This window comes from Lacerta agilis, chromosome 5 (genome assembly GCF_009819535.1).
Source record: "Lacerta agilis isolate rLacAgi1 chromosome 5, rLacAgi1.pri, whole genome shotgun sequence".
In the NCBI taxonomy this organism is placed as follows: domain Eukaryota; kingdom Metazoa; phylum Chordata; class Lepidosauria; order Squamata; family Lacertidae; genus Lacerta; species Lacerta agilis.
Genome location: NC_046316.1, coordinates 38,894,757 through 38,915,545, shown reverse-complemented (window position 1 = coordinate 38,915,545; position 20,789 = coordinate 38,894,757).

Sequence of the window (20,789 nt, the reverse complement as noted above, 5' to 3'; positions counted from 1 at the left end):
ACATTAAAGGAAGCTTGCAGCTCCATCATTGCATCTTTAATTGAAATGAAACAACATATGGTTTTTGTAACTACATTTTCACCACATCAAAATGACATGACAGCAGTTTTGCTCCATTGTTTCCCCCTTGGTTTTACAATGAAATTTGAATGTCCATAAACACTTCTGTGGCACAAAACATGTTTTATATTTATTATATAAAGGACTGGAAAAGAATCGTTGTCTTTTCTCCGATATCAAAACCCTAAGAATGATACATGGCCACTGTTTATCTGTCCACAAGAGAGGCAAAATTGGTTAGATGTTGATCTAGTTTTCAGCACATGCTGTATCTCTTTTGCTACCATCTTATAGACCTTAACTGCAGTGTGCTCTTGACCATAGATATAAAAAGCAAACACTATATCCAGGGTAAGAGTGTTTAAATCTCACAAAGACCCAATTGTATGTAAGGCATTTGGGGCCTAAGTTCACAGGAGCACAGCATGCATAACTTTGGATCATTTAGTCAAGATAACATAACAGAGCGCCCTCATAAAGTAATCTGGGAGCAGAGACTAGATAAGGGCTTTCCAGAATTTTATTAATTAAAAAAAGTCATAGCTGTGAAGGCTGTCACACAGAAATGGGGAGAGAGGGTGATGAGGAGTGGCGTGGCTGCCAACCAGAGATGCTGGCTTGTGTTGTGGGGAGGTTGGAAGTTTCAGTAGGAATTGGAAAGCTGGCAGGAGTGGGGTGGGTGGGTGGAGAACTCTTCCCTTCCTTACGCTCCCTCTAAATCCCAGGAAGGATGGATGTATTAAATACAGGGGGAACTCTAGCAAGTAAGAAGAAGTGACTTTCCTCAGTTGTGACAAGACTATGTTTATCAAAGTGAGATGCTTTCATGGAGTCATCTGGAGTTCAGAGTTTTGGAGTTGCAAGAATAGACATCTAACTGGCCAGAAGCTTCAAGTTCCTGTCAGGCTGAGTGTCTGCTCATAACCCTTGGGAAAGTCTTCTCAATCAGTTCATGAATCCAAAATCATGGGTAACAAAAGAAATACAACAAAGGAGGATGTCCAGAATTTAGGTAGTGTCAAGGATTGTATAGAACCCACAAAATAATAGGGCTTTCAGCAGACAAGTATGGCTTTGATTAGATTAAGAACTGTACAATTTCAAGTAGTCCCATGCCAGTATTTAGAGGATGAAGACCCACCCTTGTTCATCTTAATGGAGGGTTTCCATGGGAAACTTAAGTGGACTTTGTCATAGCTTTCTAGAGCTCTCCATCTTGCCTTTCCATACAAATTGGAACAAACATGGGGTGAGACAAAATGGAGACAAAATGGAGACAGTAGGTGCTTTCCAGCAACGAAATCTGCTTTTGAATGAAGCCGAGCCATGAAATTCTCTGGGTATCATTAGGTCAGCCTATATCTCTCAACCTAACCTACATCACAAGGTTGTGATAAAAAATAGCATCTCTCAAAAGCCAAACATCCTTGAGCATATAAATTCACTGCTTTATAAAGTACATTTTCAATATATATGTAGCCAATGCAAGTACTTCTGATGCCATGTGTGAAAACATCTTGAAATATCTCAATGTCCTAGGAGACAATATTCTTTCCAGTGTAGATACCCTTTAGTTCTGGTGTGATTAGCATTATTAATCCTGCTTTTTGGATAGAGTTTGTCCTCAGCCTTCTAGAGAGGGCAGAGATTCTTTTTTAAAGAGTTCTCAGATCTAGCAACACTTCCTTGAAGAACTGGCAGCCTTATTTCAAATAGAATAAAACAGGATTTCACAGTCACTTATATGTGCAGAAGCCAGCTTCCTGCTTTCCCTCCCCATCATTCTCTAGGGGTTAATGGCAACTTCAGGTGGCTTTCTCTCACTCTTTGCGCTTTTCTTGTTTATAGCTCCAGCAGAATCTCCTATTCCTTTGAGTCCTTTGAGTTCTGCTAGGCCAGTTTTAACCAAGAAAGAACAAGCAAATGATCTAGCACTTAGAAGTAGAGAAGGTAGAAGTTATCTCTATTTATTCATGCATTTTAAGTATCTGGTTCTTTAAAACAAGCAAATAAACCAGGAATCCCCACATTCAGACTGTTTCTTTTCTAACTGCTACAATATACTCTTCTGGAACAAAGGGGGGGGGCAGATCTGTGCATGGGATCTGAATCTGTGCGTGGGAGCCTGGAAACATTTGGCAACATCAGATGAGGCATGCTGAAATCATTTTCAGCTCTTGCGTCCAATCTCCTTGCTGTGCAAATAAGTAACGCAGAACAAAAGCAGGCTTTTATTGCTTTTTTATTGTCTTCTTCCCTGTTCTCATCAGTCCTAAAAACATCTTTCACAGTGCGGGAGTAAAATGAAGAAATCAAGCCAAAAAACCAAGATGCCAGTCCTCTGATTTGATGCCTGTTGAGCATACATTTAGAAAATAAAGCCAGGAGCATTAAAACTTAAATTTACTCAACCAAAGAGGAAAAATGATATAGACATACATTAAAATAGTCCTTCCTTGCCTCCCAATTATCTCAGAAAGTACCCTTAAGGAATTAGATGCTTTCATCACCACACTTATTTTTGTAACACACCCCATTCACATGCAACATTACACACCTACTAGGGATGGAAGGATCTGTCAGTTTCAATTCTCTCAGTTTCTCATTTTTCTAATCTTAAATTCAGTCCTCCCCATTTTGCAGCATTTTTTTGAAGTGATTTTTTTTTAAAAAAAACATAAAACCCTACTGCCAGGTTGTGAGGTACCAGAGCATAAAACTCTGACCTTATTTTATCTGTATTAGTTGCTCGTTGTTTCTTAGCTTGACTTAAAATGCCAGTGCAGACATTGCTCAAATAGGCAAAAGAGCAGATTGGTTCTGAAACACTCTATGAATCTGCCCAGCCTCTATGATCAACCTTGGAACCTTGCTCCCTGTTTCATGATATTAGGCAGGAAGATTCAAAAACCATTGTCTGATTGCTGGTGGCACCAAGACTGTAGAATTCCTTCCTGGCCTATTCTTTGCTAATCTTCAGACAGTTAGTGAAGATGACGGTTCAGGTGATATTTAATGCTACCTGCTAGAGCTTATAGTTTTGTACTGCTGTGATTGTTTGTATTGCTGTTGCGATTTGCTGGGTTTTGGAATATTTTGTTGTTGTTGTTGCTCTGTTGCATTTTCCTATTTTTACTCTAAGCTGTTTTAATTTCCTGCAAACAAAAAGCTATGTAAACATTAAACTAAACTAAAACATACCTAGTTAAAATATTTCAGCTCGTAGGACTGGCCAGGAAATACTATATTCTCCATGATTGTTCTGATGAAACTAGGGACACCCTATTCCATACCCTCCAACATTTCTCTGATTAAAACAAGGTTGTCCAGTGCTATTTTTCTAGAAAAATAAGTGCTGGAACTCACTACCAACGCCTTCCGTTTTCTCTTATATTGGCAACTGCGCCAACCTAAGAGGTGCCAGAACTGAGCTCTGGTGAGTTCCAGCTGAAAAAAAGCCATGGGGTGCCCTATTCCATACCCTCCAACATTTCTCCAATGAAAATAGGGACGTCCTACCATATCCTCCAATATTGCTCTGATGAAAATAGGGACGATCTAAGGAAAATCGGAACATTCCGGGATCAAATCAGAAATCGGGGTGGCTTCTATAAATCTGGGACTGCCCCTGGAAAATAGGGACACTTGGAGGGTCTGAAATACAACTGCCCAGGTCTTGGAGTGATGCTTTGAAGTGGAGGGCTCAAGGCCTCACTACATGGACCAATGATCTGACTGTGTTGGGCAATTTGACAGGTTCGAGCGTTATATTGCACAGAGAACATTTGGCTGCTGGATTACCTAAACATTGTCTTCATGGAGATGTCTTTTTACAGGAGAGTAATGTAAATCAGACTGTGCTAATTGCCCTTTTGCATCTTGTCTGCCTTTAGTGGGGAAAATGGCAACTCTATGAAGCTGTCCTGTTTTTAGAAAATCCATCCCTCACTCACAATTTTGTTAATCATCATAGAAAGCTCTTCTTAACTATTAGAATGACAGACTCACTTGCAAAAAATGTTTTGGCTGCAGTCCATATGGCTTTTTAAGGACTTTCTGGAGGAAAATCACATTCCCTTTTTTCCCTTCATGGGAAGCATGCTTTGCCATGATTCATAAACCCCATTTTATCCAGTCCATGAAAGGGCTTCTCTCCATTATGTAAAAGAGAGCTGACACATTTATGTGCAAAATTGCTGGAGCATTTACCCCACTATTCATCAAGACAATGTCTTGTGTTCTAGGAACACAGCAATTGCCTGGCACAAACATTTTAAAGCACATATATACAAACTATGTGAAACCCGTGAAAAGAGTTTAAAGCACATATACAAACTATGTGAAACATAACAATCCTTGGCACACATGGCAGGTAAAAAAAAAGTGACAGATGTGATTATGAATAAACTAAGTGCCATTGTCACATTAGCTTTCTACTGAATAGGCTTAGGGGACTGGAAATGGCATGCAGTGCGGAAATTTCAAACTGGTGTTTTTTTATCAAAATATCTGCAATGGGAAATAATGTTTGGCCCATAAGTATTGAAAACTGTAGCCATCCTTGTGATAAATGTCCTTGGTGAACTGAATTCCATGCATATACAATGTAAATAATACCGCTAAACATTGTTTTTAAGTAGTTAAAATTGATTACATCCGTTAGTTGTCTCCTACTCTTTTGTCTTAATAGATTGTCCCAAAGTGAGCCATGGCATCCCAGCATTGTCCAACACCTAGACCTGAGATCTGTCGGCAGACCCCGAAATAGAGCCTAGCATAGAAACGTAGGAAGCTGCCTTTTACCGAGTCAGACTGTTGATCTATCTAGCTCAGTATTGTCTACACTGATTGGCAACTGCTCTCAAGCATTTCAAACAGAAGGGTCTCCCAGCCCTACCTGGAGATGCCGGGGATTGAACCTGTAATCTTCTGCTTGCAAGACAGACATCCCACCACTCAGCAATTAAGCTCCTTTGATACAGAAAATCTCCATCCTCCTGAAGACACAGCAAGCCCAGCTCATTTAGTGTTTACTTTGTCTGAAATATATGCTTTGAACCTTTTGCCCTTCATTTTGGTACGATTCTCAAACTCGAGCCAATATAGTAACAAATTCGTAATGAAGCAAATTTATGAGGTGTAAAAAAAGGATTTAATGCTACAACGCATGAGCTAGGTAGCTATTCCATTTTTCCTACCTTGCCTTTGAGAGTATATTATCCCCCCCAAAATGAAGCTTTAGTGATGCACACTCCTATTTTCTAGATTTATTTCTGAACTATTATTGCTTATACAAGTTGGCAGTTTCTTCCATAGAGCCTGTTCTGTTTCATTCTAGATCAAAACCAACCCATGGCATAAGAGAGAGTGAAGAGGCTTTAACATGAAAATCTTAAAAACTAGTATAGTAAAATAGCAGCACAGTACTTCTCTGAGGATAGGAAATAAAATTGCAACACGTACTTCCTTCTATGTGTACATTGATTAGGATGGTCTTTCAAAAAGGGTCTCCCTCCCTTCATTTCCTGAGATGCGAGTTTCTCCGGGTTCAAAGCACACTTCTGAGTTTTTATAAACCTCATTTCCTTTCCCACTAATTTAGGTGACTATCGATCTGGCTTACACCAGAAGGATGTTTTTAATACCCAGCGTTCCTTTCCATAAAAGCACTGCAGTTCCTCACTTCGCACACTGAATTGTTTCTCCAAAAGTGATGGTACCAAAGTGTAGCAAGGGACAGCAGGTGTCCCCATTGCTCAATTTATTCCTGTTTTGTCTATTTTTTATTTATTTTTTATTTTTTACTATTCACCATCACATTCTACTTCCATAAAAACACCTTTGCCCTCCACCCTACAAATTCCAGGTGGCCAAATTGTTGACCCTCCCTAATGATTCCTGAAGTAATTGTTAAATCCAACAGGAAGGCCATATTAGTGTGCATGGCAGGAAGAAAATACATTGTTTTGTGGTACTTTAACAAATGTATTGTGGCATAAGTTGCCATGATTCACAATGGCAATGCCTGTTTCTCTAGTCTATAGCCTCAATCATGACCTGGTAACTAATACATTTAAGTGCATATGGAAGTTCAGGATCCAAGCAGGTTTTCATGCAGCTTAACAAATATATCCATGCTCTGCCTTGTCTGCTTGTGGAATCTGTGGTGTATATAACAATGATTATGTCCACAACTCAGAGACCTTAATTAAATAAAATGCAGACCACAGCAGATGTGGGACAAAGGAAGGTAATTAATAAAGGGCTGCTAGATTATAAACACAAGGCAAAAGAGAAATTTGTCTGCAGCTATACCACATTGGACTGACACCGCCAGATTGTGTATTGCAAACAAGATTGGGATTGGTCAGTATGTTGATAAGAGACCCCAAAGAATATCACAGGGTTTTATGAAGCATTATAAGCAGAGATGTTACCATTTTCAATTACTGGCATAAGAACATAAGAAGAGACTTGCTGGATCAGACCAAAGGCCCATCTAATCCAGCGTTCTGTTCCCACAGTGGTCAACCAGCTGCCTATGGAAGCCCACAAGCAGGACATGAATGCAAGAGCACATAAGCACCAGAAGCTGTAAAGTGCCACAGTCGGAAAGCAGGATGTGGCAGAATAAGAGATAGCATTAATCATAAGAAAGATCAAAATATGATATTTTCAAAATTAGCTGGCTCAAGCATTTGGAAAGGAGTAATCAAAATCAGTTATCAAGAGAGAAAACTTGATTTCCAAGTTGTCCCTTGAATATACTTCAGGCCTCCAGTGACCCAACAATCACTAGGCTCATCTGTAAACTGCCACAGCTCTCAACTTGCTTAAGCAGTTCCACAGTTCACAGATGGCTAACATTTGGTACAAGACAAGCTGGTTAGGATTGGGATGAAGATCACATAAACTCATTGGGGGGGAGGCAAAAATCAGGAGGCAGATTTGCTGTTTTGCAGAGTGGAACGTGCATGCCTTATTTTGCTACCTTCAGGATGAAGGAGCCTAACCTTTAGAAGTGGCTGTGATAGGCGTATCTTCTTAGTTCTAACTTTATTTTACCAATGGAAACAGTGGGAGGGCCAGAGCTAAGTAGTAGACTTTGCAGGCAGTCAATCCCAGGATCAATTCCCAGCATCTCCAGGAAGAACTCGGAAATACCCTGAATGAAATCCTGGAGAACCTCTGCTAGTCAATGTAGACCAACTTTTCATATCAAGTGGGCCACAACTTTGACACAGAACCCACAGGCTGCACACTGCCTTTCAGGGGAGGGGAGCAGTGGGGCTGAAATCCCGCCCCCCCCCTTCACACTGCTGGGTAAGTGAGGTGTTGAGCTTTGGAAGGAGGCATGAGGCTCTGGCAGGGTACTAGAGCCTTCCTGCCTCCTTCCGAAAGCTGGGAAAGCACTAACTAGCCTTTGGGAAGGAGTCATGAGTAATCTACGACCCTGTCAGAGTTCTCCCACCTTCTTCTGAAGACTCAGCGCCTCATTTACCCGGCTTTGGAAAGGCGGAGCAATGGCTGGGAGGCATCACATGTTGCTAAGGGCTGCCAAAAAAGACATGTTGGCCCAAAAAGACGTGATGTAGATGATACCGAGTTAGATGGACTAATGGGCTGACTCATTGTAAGCTGGTTTCTTGTGTCCTGATGGAAGAGCCCTGCAACCCAGCCTCCCTACTCACCACACCAAAATAACCCAAACAGTGGCCACAATGTTTTCTCCTCAAAATACTCTTGAATAACAATGCATGTGGGTCATTTTTTGGAGTTGATGATATAGTGGTCGAGCTGCTAACAGTGAAGCTCTGCATGCAATGCCTACAACTAAGGCTGCCCAGTGCTAAAGGAGAAGGGCTCCCCGAGGGTGGCAAAGGGTTGACATTTGTCCCCTGAAGATAAAACAGGGTGGGGTGGGTGAGTTACAGACCTAAAAATTATGATTTCAAAATTCTGAAAATGGGATGCAACCTCCAAACCCTTGATCAATAAAACCATCTGCCATACTGTACTTAGAACAATTTTCTCAGTAAAAACAATGTACATGGGGGGGTTTGTGAGAAGGGATTCATAGCACACACCTCAGCTACAAGTAAAACTTGAATGTCCTAAAGCTCTACTAACATTCATCCTATGTATGTATAAACCACATTTTTGTTTCCCCTAACTTCCTCAGTTTGTGGAATATGTTCATTTTTTTGTTACGGAATGGCTAGGGTACACTGCATCTAATAGCCGCTTTTCACTCCCTTGTTGGTAATAGAAATTTGTCCCTTTAGTGTTTTAGTGATCAGGCCCTTAGCACCAGTCTCAACGGAAAGGTTTCATAAAGAGCCAGCTGCATTATCTGTGGTTATGCATTTAGATATAGGTTGAACAAGTAGTACAATCAGGCTAAGGACCCAAATAGGCATATTTTTGCAGCCTTTGTTGACTTTCTATCTGCTTTCCATCTAGTGAATAAGAGTCAGCTGTGACATAAATTGGTTAAAACTAGTATCAATAAAATATCACTTTGGCTTATTGAGATATTGCATCAACATGCAAGTTAAAAGAGGTCTACAAGGTATCTTAACAGAAGGAACCCCTATCAACATATGAGTAAACAGAGCTGTCTTCTGGGCCCTTTTCTCTTTAACATGTTGATCAGGGATCTCATTCCTAGAATGACTTCCTCTTTATTCTTTGCACTTCCAGTTGTAAATTGTAAGGTATTGGTCCAACATTATGTCAGTGATTTGGCACTGATTTCTTTAAATAGAAATGGCCTTAACAGAACATTGCTCAGCTTTGGACATTTTTGCAGGGAGGAAATCTGACAGCTAACTACCTAAAAACTAAGGTCATGGTCTTTGTAAACAGGTCTCGAATTGTGCGCCGGGCACAGTGAGGCTGAGGGTGGCAGGTCCAAGGCATTGGAAGATACGAAAATCACAGGACAATTTTTTTTTGGATTAAACAGGCCACAGCTTTATTGATTACAGATGTCAGTAGGTTTTGGCGTAGGCATTGGGTGTATATCCCGAATCACCCAACCCATCTGCTGGTTGATTATTTTGGCAGGGTTAATCCAAGGTTAAGGATTGCCCTGTGACATACATCAAATAGGGGCGACCCCTCCTAGATCACCATTTGGGGTGTGTGCTATGGTCCATCAGCCCCCATCTTAACATCTGGACAGAAGCACCTCCCCTGGACCCCTTTAACAGGGTACCCTGATTCCTTGCAGCAGAAGGGGGCTCCCAACACACACACACCCCATCCACTAAAGTAAGGAGCTAACCGAATGTCTTATCTGCCTTATCTGGCAAAACTCCCAGATAGCCCCAATTTGTCTGAAGGCAAATTCCTCCCTGGTCCTGAATATGGCAACCAAATATTTTCATAGCTAGGTCTTATGTGCGACATACCTGCTTCCCTTTGAGCAGAGTCCCATACCCTGTGAGAACTGGGATGGACCAGATTCTAATGTGCCCATTCAATCCTACTGGTTGCCATGCTCTTAGAAACTAAAATTTTGATCATAATGCACAATGATAATAAGTGATGAGTTTCCCAGCTCAGACAAGGAAGCTCTTATCCTAGAAATTAAGAATTGCCGCAGTATCCTGACGTATGTTTTTAACAGCTGCATGAGGGGCAAATCTATGCTCATTATATCTCCATGCCAGGAAGGGCCGCACCTGTTGAATTTCTGCATGTCAAACTGCTTAGAAGAGGAACAGAGTCTTTGTTAGGGTTCCTTTTTATTTTTGCCTATTAGTAACTTGAAGTAAAATTAATCTTTTCTAACTTGAGGCTTTCAGTGCAGAAAGACTTCCTGCTCCATTAAAAAGAAATTTTCACTCATGTTGTAATGGAAAACACTGAGTTCAGGTAGGAAAGTGGGCTCCTTTAAATATTTCAATTCTGCTGCCCAAATATGCTTTAAGTGAAACAGACCCTGACCAATAAATTACTTTACCTGTCTATATGCAACCAACTGATTTAGTGCTACCCACAGTACAGATGATCGGTGATAACATTGTACGGTAGGTGTTTAAACGTTTTAGCACTCTAATGCGAAACAGTGGCAAAGTGATGGAAGCCTATGTAGCCAGGGTAGTGCTTGCAGAATTAAGGCCATGCCTGAACTGATAGAGGAATTGTTGGTGCAAGGAAAAAATAAACAACACAAGTACTTTTTGGTGAGAGAGATTTAAAAGAGACAGATTTAAAATCACAAAATATGCAGCAAAGTAAAGCATGGAAATAAAGGCTGTTACATGTTTGAAACATGCCCTTGTGAGTTCCAAACTAGTCCTCTCTTCCCCCAACATAGAAAAAGACCACATATTTTGGTAAAAAAAAACAAAAACTGGTTTACTTACAAACTCGTAAAAGGTCAGGTTCATGTGCTTTTCCATACATTTGCACAGGAACCACTGGTTTAGTTACAGTGGTGAAAGTTTCACTGTAAGAGCAACCAGCTCAAAACCTTTTCACAAGTTAAGCTTCTCTGGTAGACAAAGGGGAACAAAGGTGTGATTACCTAGTGCCTCCCAAGGTGAGCTAAGCACGGCAGCACAGCTTACTCTATAGTTTCAACCCCTTTATGCATTAATGAGACTTGTGCATGTTGGTTATGAGATTGGTTATCCCACAGGTTATCCCACTGCGGGAGGCAGTGAAGGATAGGCGTGCCTGGCATGCTCTGGTCCATGGGGTCACGAAGAGTCAGACACGACTGAACGACTGAACAACATCCCACAGGACTGGGCCACTGGCAGTTTGTAGAGGGGGGAAAGGACAGCCACCATAGAGGCATAAGCCAAATCCCGAGTGTCAATTTGGAGGGACATGCTGAAGCAAGCTACTCTGTGAAATGAGGGACAGGTAAGAATCCTTTGCCCTGTACCCACTGGCCCCAACCTTTCAGCATCCTCTAGAAAGCAAGACAGAAACACTTTGTTGTTCTGATTGTCACTCAGGCCCTTGGTACAAATTCTTGTTCTATATCAGCCTTACTTAGGAATAAGGTTGGTGTAATACTTCAAAGGGGGTGGGTGGGTCTCATAATTAGAACAGCTGCTGCTTGGAAATTGTGGCCCCAATTTGAGTCAGGTCCAGCCCCCTTCACTTGAGGAATCACAGGAGGCCTAAGAAGCAACATAGCTAAAAGACTTTAACCAGGTGGAGCTTAATTTGTGCCAGGGCCCACCATGGTTCAGTCTTAGCATCTGTTTCCCATGCCAAGTCTCCGCGCTGGAATATATCAAGTAGGAACAGATGGGTTTTTTTTCCTGAGCAGGTACAACATGCATTTCTGTATCTCCCGACACACCAAGGATTTAGGGACGTGCTATCAAATCAGTGGGTTCTGTTTCTGGATAGTTGGGCTTAATTTCTAAAAAATAAATAATGATGTTTGATGTTATCTCGGTTATCAGTGCCACTGAGTTCAATGGGGCTTACTCCCAGGTAAATGGGAGTATTCCCAATAATTGCTTGACAAGAGAAGAAACAGTGTGATATTCAGATGTTTTAATATCCTACCTTTAAAATTAGAAATGCTGCCTGCTGTTTTCTAGGAAACTCCAGTGGAAACTACAATGGCCTAAAATGGGATATAAGAGAAACACAATGACCTCTCCAACATTAACGCAACAGGGCTCTTCTTCTCTGCTCAAGATATGCACCCGTGATTTTTTAAAGACACATTCTTTGTGGTCTGCATGGTTTTTAAATAGTCATGTAGAAAGTACAGCTGAAAATACATCTAGCCGCTTACCTAATCCCCAGTGAGAATAAAAATAGATAACAGTTAATGAGAGTATATAGGCACATGTATGGGGTTACGTTAACAGTCAGAGCTGCAAATATTTTTTTAAGTCACAGTAGACTTCATTGTATACATTAGGGAATGTGGATGAGATCAATCAAATACATCTAGGAACACAAGTCTCTGATTAATATGGATGGAAAACATTGTTCAGACTAAGAGTTAATTCATTCTTAGGTCCCATAGTAAATAGCACATGCACAAAAATAACTCTAGTATAGTAGAAAAAAGTTTGTTAAAAAAGAGGGGTGTAAGCTCTTGTTTTATGTCCAAGCAGAACTACATAGGCAGCTGCTCTTTGAAATACTTCAGGTGATTGAACATATGTATCAATCCCTAGCCAGTGCCACAGACCCCATGTCATATTGTTTCAGAACAGGAGTCTTGTATTTGTAACGACAAAAGTGCTAACCTTGTAATCTTTCCAGGGACCTGTTTGGGATTCCGATAACTGGGTAATTTGATGGTTTGACCTGCATCCTCTTTTTCTTAGTGCATAAAAGGAAAAGTCTCTCTCTCTTTCTCGTGTTCTTCAGTTACACCCCAAAATGTATAAATATAAATACCTTTAAACTGCAAACAATGGAATGCTTGGGGAGGAATCATTCATTCATTCCTAACATACATATCTAGTGGCACAGGAGAATGGAGGACAACAACAGTTTGAGCATTTCTAGACAAAAAGTAGGGTAGATGTTATGCTCATTTTAATCTAATGCAGAGATCTCCACTTAAAGGAAGATCTTCAATGGGTGCTGAAAAGAATAATGGAGATGGTGCCTGTATGATATGTAACAGGATGGAGTTCCAAACAGTAGATGCTGCCACACTCACTAACTTGGGGGGGGGGGGATCGTGTTTTTAAATGTGCAATGAATATGCTTTGTGAATAAGCAAATTGAATAAGGCACACAGTGGAAAATAGCCTTTGTGGGTGGAGGCTCTGAGCTAGTTGTGGAAGATTATCAGTAAACTGCACAGCAACTGTGTTGTGTGTGGGGGTGTGTGTGTGTATATGTATATATATATATATATATATATAATCAGTCTATCTGGCAAGCGTATTTCCAAACATCTGTGCAGCAACTATGTGAAGCTGTATGCATGCCATTTCTGATCCATCTGCACAAGTCACCATGCCATGGGGCTGTGATGAGGGAATCCATTAGAAGGGGGAAATCAACAGTATAACTTTAAAAAGTGCTCCCTTCCTCCCAGCTGTCGAGACTTCTCCCCCTCCCACACTTACCCCAAAAATTCTTCACTGGATTTTGCTTCAGGTAGATTTACAAGCTTAGTGAATGCAGAAAACGGCTTTCTAAATAAATGATATTTTAAACCAAACTCAAGAGAGAGAACCTGCCAAGCAGGTTTTCCCAAGTTCTCATAGCTCTACATTATGTGACTCTCTTTTTGGATCAAGTTCCCAGCTTGAATTCCAAATGACCTGGAAGCAATCCTAAACTAATGTGGATGCAGGCATTTCAAAGCTCCAACTCCACTGATAGTGACAAGGATGAGACAGGAGAACTAAAGAAGACAAATAGGAATTCAGAAATAGGCCAAGCGCTGTGTTTTTCAATTGTTTGAATAACCCAAAAGGCTCCCACGTTCCTGCTACCAAATTTGGTGAGCATCTTCAAGTCCTAAAAGCATCTTAGGTAGCACAAATGAGTGACATTTTATAAGGAAGTGGATGTCATACTGTATATAAGGCTAGTTACTACACACATACATCTTTATAGAAAGCCAATAGGCTTCTGAATATCTTGATTCAGCCTCTCTCTGTAATGCCAAGTATTTTATAAAGACAGAGCAGAATCTGCTTTTCTTTTCCAACTAGACAGTGAAAATCTCAGAAAGGGCTTTTTGTCACCAGGTAATCAAGGCTGGGCATTCGGTGCTTCCAAGGGCAATATCTGCATCAGTCTTGAAGCAAGCCAAGAATAATATGATAGTTGCTTAGCCAAACAAGTGCATTTTGTAGTTATGAGATTAACAGCTCAAGCCAATGCTCAGGAGTATGTTCAATAGGGTTTATTAACAGTAAGGTGTGTTTGGGATTGCAGTTCAGTATGCCCTTACCTGAGAATAAGCTGCACCATGAGACTTAGACCTCTATAGGACTGTGCTGTAAGGTGTCTTAATTTTATAGTTTTACAAGGTGCATAGGACTTATTAATGATGAAACGTCCTGCTTACTAAGCATTTTAAAACTAACTTTGATTTCTAATAGAACATGTATATTTGTGAATGGTTAAGAGGATAAACTGCTGTGGTGGACTATGGAGAGTTACACCTGCTGAAATTCCATCTCCTACACAACTTAGAGGTGCAATAACCCTGCTTTCTTTCTCATCTGGCCACTCGAGAAACTACAGGTGTTTTGATTATTAATGGCTCCAGTATTTAAACAAGTTTTGTGATGAAAGAAAACCACCTTCTTTACCATCTATGCAGCAAAACAAGATTTAACAAACATACTTTTTAAAAGTTATTTACTTTTAAAGAAAAAAAAATGAAAAAAATGTCTGTAACTCAAGTAGACTCATCGAGAAAAGTGCTTTTAAGCTCTCTGCCTTATTTGCCAGGCAAGGCCCACTCAATTCACCAGCTCTGGAAGGCTGGGGCTGCTTGCAAGGGGGCAGCTGAAGTATACATATTTTTGTGTATATGCACCTTTCCCCAAATGTAACCCCTGAGTAAGATGTAATTGTATTGTAAGTGTACAGAACCCTGAATAAGTTTAGCCTCAGGATACCTTTACCCTGTACACCCCAAATCAGTCACTGAGCTTAGTGGAGGAAGCACTTCAAGTGGCCTTCAAGTGTTGTGGGTTTGACTGTGGAACTCCCTCCCAAAGTAAGTTAGAAACTCCCTCCTGAGTTTCAGATGTCTGGTCAAACCGGTTTTCCTTCAAAAGGCCTTTGCACTTCTGAATAAACTATAATATGATAAAATAATAATACAGTGGTACCTCGGGTTAAGAAATTAATTCGTTCTGGAGGTCCGTTCTTAACCTGAAACTGTTCTTAACCTGAAGCACCACTTTAGCTAATGGGGCCTCCTGCTGCCGCTGCGCCACCACTGCACAATTTCTATTCTCATCCTCAGTGGCGTAGGAAGGGCGGGGCGTAGGGGGCAGTCGGCACCATGTTCTAGGGGAAGAGGGGTGACACTCCCCGGCCCCTCCCACCACTCCCCCACCGCCCGGCACCCCGTCCGTGCTTCTTTACAGACAGACAGGGCAGCCCCACGAGCCACCGCTCACTCACCGGCTTGTGGGGCTGCCAGTCAATAAAGCAGCACGGCCGGGGTAGCCCCACAAGCCGCCGCTCGTTCACCGCGGGAGCAGCAGCACTGGCCCGGATGCACTACGCATGCTTGGAAATTCCAGGCATGTGTAGTGTATCCAAGTCAGCACTGCTGTTCCCGCAGCGAGCCAGCAAATGAGCGGCGGCTTGTGGGGCTGCCCCGTCCATCCGTAAAGAAGCACAGATGGGGCAGCCCCACAAGCTGCCGTGGGAGCAGCAGCGCCGGCCCAGATGCACTACGCATGCCCGGAAATTCTGGGCATGCGCAGTGCATCCGACGTGTGTCATGACGCCCCGCCCCCAGGGGGGTGCCTCTGCTCCGCCGCCCCTTGTGGTGGAGAGGCTTCCTCCTCCACTGCTTGTCCTGAAGCAAAGTTCTTAACCCGAGGTACTATTTCTGGGTTAACGGAGTCTGTAATCTGAAGCTTCTGTAACCTGAAGCGTCTGTAACCCGAGGTACCACTGTAACAACAACAACAACAACATCAATAAATTTATGCCCCACCCATCTGGCTGGGTTTCCCCAGCAATTCTGGATGGCTTCCAGCAAAATATTAAAACACAGTAATTATTGCTTCTCATGTGTTTTATATTCCTTTTCTTGATATTTTAATTTCTTGAGGTTTTAATTTTTTTGAGATTTGATTTTAAGTTTGTATGTTTTAGCATTGTAAGCCCCTTCGAGACCTACATGGTGAACAGCGGGATATGTTTTTATTTAAAAAATCAATAACAAAAGTATTCTTAAAAAAAAATAGCACCGTATAATAGCAAAATATATTGCTGGATCATTCTGTGAACTGCTATGCACAACTTCGTAACTGGCCTTTGGTTCACCGCCGTTCTGATATTATATATATTACATATTTCTTAACCTAACTTGGCAAAGACCATTGTTTTTTCTTCAAATCCGTAAAATGCAGGTGCCCATTAGTTTCTATAGCTTTGGAACACATACGACATTTAATCACTGTTTATAATCATGTGAATTGATCCTGCTGGTTCTGTATTACATCCGTAAGTGATGGTTCGCAAGAGGCATATGTAGAGCTCTCAGGGAGAGTGTGCAGGGCTCCATGATATGTGAGTAGCTGGAAAAGCGAAGGGTCAGAGCAGCATTCTGCAGCTGAGAGGAACTGGGCAATCACTGAAGGGGGTATTTTGGTTTTAAATAAATGTACTTATCTGAAACCAGAGTCTGAGAAAGGTGGAAAAGGGGAAGCAAAGTGACAGCCATATATTTTGGACCAATTATACTCCCACTCCTGCCTCATTGCTGTGTCAGACAAAACAATATTTTTTTTTAGTTATGGAGAAATTTGAAGCATCTGACCATGTGAGCTTTTGAGAAGAGATAAATCTCATTTACTGGTGTGTGGTTTTTCTGGGGTGTGTGTGTGTGTGTGTGCTGCACTCTTTTTAGTTACAAGCCAAATTCTTCGAGAGTTACTTCAGGTGGTCTGACTGACACCTTAGCCTACCAATAGACTTCAGTAAATATGGGTGGTAAAACCCAGCCCTTTCATGTTACCTGTCTAGCAGACATGCTTGATGTTCAAATCAATTACATAGACATTTAAATCCCTTTCCCATGCCAGCACATTGCCCTTTAAGCCTTTAAGTTTTCATTCTTGCCTTGGCTCATGTGTTCAGCCTGCACATTAACTCTGAGGTGGAGATCTGTAATAAATCATTTAGAGTCTCTGTCAAGTGAATTGTTGTTGTTGTGTTTTTTGGTGAATTGGGACCCTCATTTCTGCACCGTACTAAGCTAATAATGGATGGTGCCGGAATAAACCATACCGTAATGCATATCAGGGGGGGGGGGAGTATGGAATTATTCTGAAATGGCAATTCTCCTAAATAAATAGCACATCGGTTTACTTAAAGCTAATCATAAATGGAACAAATTGGACCCATGTGCATAAGAGAAACCTGAGCAGAATGCAGGAGTTAAAAGACCCCATTGTTTTCTAAGCTGACCCAGGGTATGTGTCAGGTTACATCTGTTAGAGTGATTCTAATGCCAGCCCCGTATTTTTAATTATAAATATATAAAACATTTTAATAAGATGACATTCTGGCCTTACTAAGCCTTTAAAAAGCTGGATGTGGGCGGAGTGGGTAGAATGGTATTCCATGTGCCCCAGAAAGAGTGCCAGCATATAATGATTGAACGCTTTCCTGTAATAAATTGAAAAAATCTGGTTTGTAAGAATGGATCCAAATCACTTGGCATTAGAACGGTAATTTGTTACCTAGCTTCCTCTTCACAACTGTTTCCAAGTTCTGCGGAACTTAGTTAGTAGGGGCTGTAATGTTTTAAAAAGAAGGAGAGGAGGAGGAGGAGGAGGAGAAAAAGCTGGTTTTAATTTTTGTTTTGCATTTAGGTTTTTTTTAAAAAAAAGAAAAAAAGAAAACACAAAACCAAAAAAAACAACAACCTTATGGCTCCAAAGTAGGGGTTGAGCAGCCAAACAAAAAAGAAGGTGTGTGTGTGTGTGTGTGTGTGTGTGTGCACGTGCTTAGGACAAAAGCCAGATCCATAGCCACCTTCTTTATACCTTTCCAAATCTCAAGCCTGCTTAATTATGATTAATTGCCACATGGATAATCAGATACAGTTTCAAAAGGTTGGAGATGACAGCCCAAGGACACCAGGGAAGAAGGAAGGTTTGCCTTTGATACAAGGGAGGATGCGGGGAAGGGGGGGGGACACACCAACCTCCTTCCTCAGCCCCGTAACCTTTTCTTATTTTAACAATTCCAAACAGAATTAATTCCATCAGTATATTGTTCCTCCCCTTGGGAATTGAACTTCAACTGTACAATTTCTGCAGCTGTCAGTTTTTTCAGACCTCCTGTCAATAATGCAATGTTGGGGTGCCCTTCTTCTTGAATGAAAGCAGTTTCAAGTTTCTGCTTTATGTCTGTGCTTTCTGGGTGGTGTGACATGATGAGAAAGTTTTATTTTATATATATATATGCCGTTAAAAAGCTTCTACTCTTGACTTAACTGGATCAAATGTAATAGACTTCAGTCTTTTCTCCTTATTTCCTTTGCTTGATTTAGAAAACACTGAAAAGTGCAGCAGATTTTGTCTTGCCAGCTCTTTCCTCCATTTAAAATCCCTTTGGCTAAGTCAAGGATCACAGTATGTCATTTCCAGCCTAACAGAAGTGCTGGGCCTCGTTCAGCTCCTATTACTAGGAGGCAAATCCCTAGGTTCCAGGCGCCAGTGTTTCTGCTTTTTTGGCTCTTTTCCCAGTATTGTTTCCTTCATTACATTCCAGAGTGCCTCTCAGCCAGTTAATGTTTGCACTGGGAGGTCCAAATATCCAGCGATCAGCTCTGAACTTCTCTCTTTTTGTTGAGAATTGCAGGTTTCAAATGCAATTGCTGGCTCTCAAGGAAAACGTACAGGTGAACACACCAAAGCACTAATTTTCATTTTATTCACAAACAGTAATATTTGCTGTAGCTTCGCCACATGCCCTCATAAAAATGGTTGTAGAAAATGTCTGGCTTTTAAAAGATCTTATAGAGGTTGGATTTGTTGTTTTTACCAGTTTTGGAGCGATCATTCCTTTCTGCCCCCTCTCTGGCCTCTTCCCCCAATGTTACAAATACGTTTTAGACAGAGGTTGCAAGTATTGTTTATTGCATGTGACTTTTCTTATTGGTAGGCTTTCAACAAATGTCCTTTTATTTAGAAATCTAGTGAGCTAAAGTCAGATAAACTAAGGGCTTGCTGACATTTGAGCATTATTTCACTGTTAATCAACTCCACGCCTTCAAATTAGACCAGAACAGTCCACGTCCACACTTCTTCAAAATTGTGTAATTTTGGGTCTTCCCCATTCATGCCACTAGGCATTATCTTTTGTGTTTGTCCTTGCCTTCTGATCTGATTCTACTGTGCCTTATTTGTACTTCAATGTCATATGAGCAGATCTGTGCACATACTGTTTTTAAAATATAATAATAATAATAATAATAATAATAATAATAATAATAATAATAATAATTCCCTGCCCAGGAAGCACACAAAAGCACCATAGCTGTACATACTCAATGCATACTTTGGCAATTTTCCATTTCTGTGCAAATCTGAGGGATCTGTATGTACGCATGCTCTCTTCAGGAGCACACAGGAAGAAAAATGAAAGCAATTGTAAATTCTCACAATGCCTTTTATGATGTTAGCTTGTGCAGTTTTCTGGTTTGGGGCACATCTGATCAAAATGAGGCCATGCTCTTCTCTTCAAGAGTGTGACAGAAATGCAAGCACAACTGGAAAGCACAGAGGGAACTAGTGGGCATGAAAAAGCGGGGTGTGATAGAACTCCAACCACCCCAAAACACCAAAACAAATTGTTGGAACTCCTGAGCATAGTGGTTTTGAGTCCAGTTCCCCCCCCCAACTTAATTGAATTATCTCCCCATATTGTAGACCCAAATTTACATGGGAAAGACTGAGATTGGTGTTGTTTGAGGGTAACAGCACACGGACCACACAAATTAAATAGGAACATGAACAGCTGCAAACACACAGTAAACTGCAGTGTGGACAAGCCCTAAACTGGATCAGGTTATAGTTTGTATATAGGCCAGCTTTTGTTATTCATAGACCATTGTACTTAAATCAGTTGCCTCAGAACTGGGAATATGCCAACGAAAACAATACATGGATTTAGGAAATATTAAAGGTTTAATATAGTAAAGGTAAAAAGGTAAGTGACCCCTGGACGGTTAAGTGCAGTCAAAGGTGACTATGGGGTTGCAGTGCTCATCTCGTTTTCAGGCTGAGGGAGCCAGTGTTTGTCCACAGACAGCTTTCCGGGTCATGTGGCCAGCATGACTAAACCGCTTCTGGTGCAACGCAACACCGTGATGGAAACCAGAGCGCACAGAAATGCCGTTTACCTTCCTGCCACAGTGGTACCTATTTATCTACTTGCACTTGGCTGACAGATATTTAATTTTAGCCATCAAAAACCAAAATACTACCATTTCTCCATAGTTCTCTTAGTCCATTTTTTTTATTTAATAGAAATGTCATTTTATTTTAAAACAAAATAAAAAATAAAAAAATTCCTTCCAGTAGCACCTTAGAGACCAACTACCGCTAAGTTTGTTCTTAGTATGAGCTTTTGTGTGCATGCACACTTCTTTTATTTTAAAGTTGGGATGGGCAAATGTGCCACTCTGCTTCTCATTTTTCCAATTCACCACTTTCCCTCAGTTTGCAGTTAAAAAAACAAAACAAAACATAGTGTCTATAAGCCTAGAGTTCTGAGCCTCCATATTCAACTTTCTGCCAAGTTATGATAATTTTGTGGCAGAGCTCTCAGTGTTCCTGACATCAGTGGGACACCTAATTCCAATGCTAGAGATTGGAAGGGTGCCAGAAGGGAGGGGCAGATTGGCGAGGTGGAGGGCCCAGTCATCAAAAAGTCATTCAGGTAATGGGTCAAGAAGATAAGATTGAAAAGTTCAACCTGACATTCTATGGTTTAATTAATGGTGTGTTTCATTTTTACCAACTGTATTGCAGTAGACGAGTTTTGGTTTGCTCATCTTATGC